This window comes from Sinohyriopsis cumingii, chromosome 3 (genome assembly GCF_028554795.1).
Source record: "Sinohyriopsis cumingii isolate HCF-2022 chromosome 3, ASM2855479v2, whole genome shotgun sequence".
NCBI lineage: Eukaryota > Metazoa > Mollusca > Bivalvia > Unionida > Unionidae > Sinohyriopsis > Sinohyriopsis cumingii.
This window is the reverse complement of record NC_142963.1, coordinates 144,454,826-144,459,558: the sequence shown is the minus strand read 5'-3', so window position 1 is coordinate 144,459,558 and position 4,733 is coordinate 144,454,826. Positions and strand designations below refer to the sequence as shown.

The 4,733-nt window shown below is 37.4% G+C and overlaps 1 non-coding gene across 1 annotated transcript; it reads right to left on the bottom strand.

Moving 5' to 3' along the window:
* Positions 1-1,917: 1,917 nt before the first annotated feature.
* On the bottom strand, positions 1,918-2,005 carry Trnay-gua (transfer RNA tyrosine (anticodon GUA)). The gene is given in 2 exon segments: positions 1,918-1,953; positions 1,969-2,005. It is a non-coding gene; the product is annotated as a tRNA-Tyr (tRNA).
* Positions 2,006-4,733: the final 2,728 nt, after the last annotated feature.

The window sequence follows — 4,733 nt, the reverse complement described above, 5'->3', positions numbered from 1 at the left end:
TATGCTGGCACAATCTTAATAAAAATGGAGACAATACTGTGTTTTATCGCCATACAAAGCATATCAAATTAGGCAGGATATTAAGTAAGCAAAAGTGAGGCAGGCAGACGGAGAAACTAACTCTAGTAGACAATTTGCTGGTGGCGGAAGTGGTTATTGTGGTGCGTAGAGCCATCTGACACTGTTGATTTTGTCACATAATAAGTGCTTTTTCCCATCTTCCAACAAAATTAGGTTTTGTAAATGATACAGTCATACCTGCGTTGATTTTCTACTGTAACTCTGAATACTGAATCTGTAGCTAAAAGTTCCTAACCAAGCTCGTCAGACTTAAAAAGTGAGCGCTTGCCATTAACCTTGGCGAAAATTATGCAAACGCCATTCAAGCAGTGCAACAACTATGAATACTCCCATTCAAGGAAAGGATTTCTAGGACATAGATCTAAACTCATTTACAAAGTATTACTAATTAATATTAATTCATGAAAGTCATCATTGTCTACTGAATGATGTAACTTCAAAGCAAGAAAGTCCAAACTCTAAATTATAACGGTCTGTTTCGACGGAAAATTTAATATTTTTCCAATATCCCAAAAAGAATTAGAATAGAAAAGCATTGGAATTTCTGGCGTCGCTTATGTTCCTTCAGTTTACCCAAATCAGTATGTTCTCTGTATCTCCTCATATTCTCAACTTACAACAAGCAAATCTAAATTAGCATTTCCAAGGAAGAACAATTTAGGAATAGCTTTTAATTTACTGACTCACTTTTCATCAATAGTTTACCATAACCAGTGAAAACAAATAAACACCCCCTCAGCCAATAACCCCCAAGAAACAATAAAAATAAAAAATAAAAAAGTGACAACAAAAAGGACTCGAGGAAGACTGTTGGATTAGGATACGTGACATTCGAGAATCCTACATCTTCGCTAGCCAAGGTTCCGATAACCCTATCTACACCTTGGCGGATCGAACAGCTATATTGGTGCTTTGTCCTAGCGACATCTATTGGATTTCCTGTGTTGCGAACTAACCAATAGCGTGGTCGAATGTACATCGGCCAAACTGGTGGTGGCAATCAACCTAAAAAGGATACTTTGTAAGTTTAACATCGAAACTTGCAATGTTCCCGCTAAGCTGCGCGCGCGTGCAACGCAGCGCAGCATGTTTGATGTCTTAGCGCAGCTAAATGTATTCTGGGCGCAGAGATAATTCTTTTGATTTCTCGTGAAACTCCAGTGAGAACTATGCATGCCGTTCCTAGCTTACACAGTGTGAAAGTTACTCGTGACCCCCACCCACTTTGACGCACCCTGCCTGAGGATACAATTTCCGTAAAAAAATTTGCTCAGTAGGTTTTGCAGTCTGCTCAGTGGCCTTTGCTCGGCGCTCACTAGTGTACATGTCTTATTGGGAACATGTCGATTCCAAAGTATGACTATGTACAAGAGGGAAGCCATTACAGGTGCACTTGAGTGACAGGTATTTGCGCAAACACGGACCGGCACTGGAAAATTGCTTATTTATCAGTCCAATCAGGTTGTGTGCTCCCCTTTTCTCGATCATATAGGAACAGCGTTCAAATTTGAAAAATTTAAATTTTGATTAGATGTGGTGGCTTGCCGTCGCATCAAATGAAATTCACAGACCCAAAGCACAGAAATATCTGCTCGATATGGCAATGTGTAGATAGTGTTTTCGTAGGCTAACGAAACTGATAATCATGACCTGAAGCTGCGGTAAAAATAAGTATCTGAAAACAAACTTCCCACTAGATTTTCTATTTTTTGTTTGTTTTATTTTATTGTCCATACTATATTATTCCATTATCATTTGTTAAGGGAATATATAAGGGACCGTACAATCGATCGTTTCAAACGTCAATATAATTTGCATCTGACACACAAAAAGTAATCCCGCGAGCCGGATTTGAACCAGCGACCTAAGGATAGCAATATTTCTTCTCTACAGTCCTCCGCTCTACCAACTGAGCTATCACGGGATACAGCGGTTACAGTGTCGTGAACTACAGTGTTTATTATTTGTTTCTATTTCGGTTGGCGGCAATAGAGAGTGACCATTACGTCTGCTGTCGCCTATGCCTGACAGTTCATGGATTGGTATTGGTTGCAATATAGTGGACTGAGAGTTTCTTCGATACGCTTAGAATATATTAATATTACTTCTGCGACGATTACAGTTAAGTCTAGGACCACTTCAAGGACGATGACAACGAAACGGCGCACATCGGACTGACACATTGGCTTCAAAATAGAAACATTAATAACAAGCACAACTTCATTTGCGTGTGTTTGTGTGTGTGTGTGTGTGTGTGTGTCTGATTAGGATTTTTAACGTAGCTTTAAAAAATTTCAGTCATATCCCAACTATGTCTGCAGTGTGACAGTTTATAGTGATGTCTAACACTGGGGCATTATGCTGCAGACATGTAGCATGATGTTCCACCCAGTCACATTATCCTGACACCAGGCCGACCAGTCCTAACACTAACCTCTTAATGCTGAGCGCTTAGCGTGGGCAGTTGTTAGTACCATCTTTGTAAGTCTTTGGTATGACTTAACCGGGGATCGAACCCACGACCTCCCGAGGCGGACTCTCTAACCACTAGGCCACCGGAGCGGTGGATTCTTTTTTGCTATCGCGAATGATGACAGTGCACAACCTCTGCTACTGTTAACGCTTCCGCTACTACTTATACTGCCATGACAACCATCATCACATTATTGCCATTATCATCGTTATTGTCACCATCGTCGCCTAGTTATTAAAAACAAATATTTTGAAACTGTGCAATAAATTAATGTAAATTGTCATATCCTGTGTTGAAAGATTAAGAAAGAACGCTATACTGTAATAAAATGCATCTCTGAAATAACGGCTTAACTAAGAGTTGTCGAGTATAATTTGCTTGCATTGTTTATAATTATTACTTTAAAAAAGAAATATTAAAACTATTTCGACCTTTTATAACATTATGCAGAGAGCTTAAAGACGGCCTACGGTCCACTGCTCTTATGTTGCCTGGAGAAATATTAAACATTTCTTTCTTAAAGAGCTCCAAGTTTCGTTCAACAAGTCAAACGTACAAGGGTATCTTTGTGTATGATGTCATCCACAATCACAGTCTGTGTGAATGGAACACCGACAATAAAATATTAAGTGGTACTTGTCCATAATCCATTAGACTTCGAGCGTTTACTCCCTGTAATTGTTGAGGTGGTACTTTAAGAGCACATTGTTTTTCATAAGGTATCTATTGAAACATTGAGTGGGACAAAGGAGTAAAAGTGGCGTAGCAATTACCAATAAAATATTCGATACCAAGATAACTTTTAGCTGTGTAAAGGACATTGTTCTTTGTTGTAGTAACTTCTCCAACATGGTACAAACGTTTGTTATCTGCAGTTTTATCCTTTATTTCTTCCGTGAAGTTATTATTACTCTAGCTATTTTTCCTGGATCAACTCCGGACCTAATTAGTTGAGGTTTGCTGTTTTCCATGTTGTTTTTACTGGGTCTACTGGGTACTTGTTTCTTTCTTTGCAAAATACCCTCCTTCCTCCTAGTTCTGACACCTTTAATAAATTAAAAATTACGGAACAACTGCTCAGAAAAATGTAGATAAAGCAAGATTTGATTTTAAAACGTTCATTTTGATGCTTCTTCTTCCATCTTTGTCCAAAGTCAAAGTCATCGTGTACCTGGCCAGTAACATTCATTTTCGGAACAACATTATGCACAGCTAATATTTCTTTATGAGGGTTAATTAAACATTCAGGTCATTATGAATGGAGGTAAATATGCTTGTTTGGGTCTGGGTCTAGGGTATCAGAATTCCACTTGGACATTCCTAAACTTGTTGATAACTTTGAACGTTTTATAAAGGAAACTGACCTTCATCCTGGCTCTATTATTGCGTCTAAGCTTTTTATATGATTTTATTTACTTGATAAATGACTCCTGAAGAAGAGTCAGTCTTATTGTTATGTCGCAATTTTCATCTGAGTGGATTTATTTATTCAAATTATTATTCACTGGAAATGTAAAGTGCTGAATAATAATATTATTGGCATCGAACATTAATTTGGAATTATTGTGAATTCAGACAAAAACATTTAGATTATATTATTGTGATACATCAAAAGACTCTTAGTATATTGCCACATTCAAGGCCACTGACACATTAGCACATTCGATACGACAGTTACAGCAACACATTCAATACTGAAACTTATTTGGACCTTCACAATTTAAGTAAAACTCGTCAAATATTTTCTTTTGCCTTGAACAAAAAGTCAACATTTAAGACAAAGTATTGTTATTTCAATTCCAAATAATCCTAAATGTCCTTTCATAAATTCAAAAGTATAGGATGTTATTAATTAATTCTAACTGTCTACATTGTCCTGGTGTACGATAACGATATAATCCATTATGTCTTTGAACGAATTCTCAATAATTTCAAACTATTGTCTCAGTCCGAAATGTCAATGAGCACCTTGTAATTCCAAAGAATATATTAAATCAATAATTTCTCTCAAGCTTTACCTGAACACAGCTGCAAACTCTGATCATAGATTTCCAAAGACTGGTACGAAACAGGAATGAACAGTTCTTTTACCAAACCCCCTTTTTGTACAAATATCACTTAACCTGCGACGTAGTAAGACTTCCAACGGAACAAAAACTCACTACCTCGTAAACGAAGT